Raw genomic sequence first — 1,597 nt, forward strand, 5'->3', positions numbered from 1 at the left:
AGCACAAGAAGGGTGGATACAGGAGCTGCAGTTCCCCCTTGTGGTGGCTGAAAAGAGGAATCCCTTTTGCTCAACAGAGTAGAAAAGTTTAAATTTTTATTCTAACTTTTTGGGTTTGATTTAAAGAAACATATAATTAATTCAAATCTCAAGAGTTGCATTTTAGACATTTCAGTGACAGCAAAAATGACACAACCAAGTAGCAATAAAGATGTGTACACTGTTATAAAAAGATTATAAAAAAACATGTTTGCTGTAGCATTGTTAGAGAGCTAAATATCAATTTGTTTCAGCTTGCATACAAGCTAGTGTTGGTACTGCAGCACAGCTAGCAAATACAGGAAACTACAACAGTAATAGTTAAACAGACAATGATACTTTGCAAGAGTCACATGATTGTTTATGATCTATTTATTGATTTTTAAAAACTACTTACCTTTTGAGGCAAAACAGTATTGAAGTGAGCATGTTTAGTTGTTTGTAATATTGACAATATTAAATATTACCATATTTTCCGGACTATAGCAGGCCCCTATAAGCCGTATCTACAAAGTTTTTTTTAAAAACTGGAAACGTACATTTATAAGCCGCACCGGGCTTTAAGCCGCATGGTTCAAAGCGTGGGAAAAAAGTAGCAGCTTATCGTCCGAAAAATACTGTAAATCATTTAATATTAAATATTAATATTGCTTTAGTATTTTACTCTCCTGAAAAATATGGCTTCTGTGTTCTGTAGGTCTATGTGTCAAATTTGTTGGTTTATTGTTATTTTTTAAGTATATTTCTATTTTGGCAAAAAAAAAAATAACACAAAAAGCTGCATGTAGACAAATAAAAAGTAAATGTGTATGCAAAAGAACTCATGCTTGGAATAAATGCGTTGCTGCAGAGACCTAGCAGTGAACTGAAACAGTTTTTACAGTATTAAGCTTTTGCCTTCTAAAAAATCATATTCTGTCACATTGGAACTTTTGGATTACCAGCTTCATGTCTTACATCTGTAAGCATCTGAAAAAAAGCATTGTAAAGAGAACATTTCTACTTAGCACGGTGTCACAGTACTGCCGTTTCTGGCTATGGTTCAAAAGATTTTGCGTGGTTTGGTCCAGCGTGGTCATGCCATCCTGCTGTTGCCTCCGTCTTGCTCTGTCTTGATGATGAGTAGAAGCGTAATGTTTGGAACTAATTTGATAAATCAAGCTTTGCTCTGAACCTTGCTGTCCTTTGCACATATAATTTGTGAGAACTGGTTAAATGTCGAAACACCTGACAGACACAGAGGCACTGTTGGCGCCTGTATGTGGCCAGAGAGACATGTGGAAAGTTCAGTGGATCTTTAGCAGCTGTACATCAAGGCAGAAAATATTTACATTCACAGCGTCAGAGGAATAACTTGCCCCAGCTTGTAAAAATGTGTTTCATTTTGCTGACAAATGTTTTCATTGGGAGACATCCCAGATCATTCTTTCCATCACACACATCCTGCTGCGCGGCGTGAGGAGGACACCTCACACGTTCACTGATGATTTGCAAGAGCCCAAAATTCCTTTATGCAAGGTGAATCGTTCAATCACAACTAAGTAAAACAGCAGTCAAG

This window comes from Poecilia reticulata, linkage group LG3 (assembly GCF_000633615.1).
Source record: "Poecilia reticulata strain Guanapo linkage group LG3, Guppy_female_1.0+MT, whole genome shotgun sequence".
Classification (NCBI taxonomy): domain Eukaryota; kingdom Metazoa; phylum Chordata; class Actinopteri; order Cyprinodontiformes; family Poeciliidae; genus Poecilia; species Poecilia reticulata.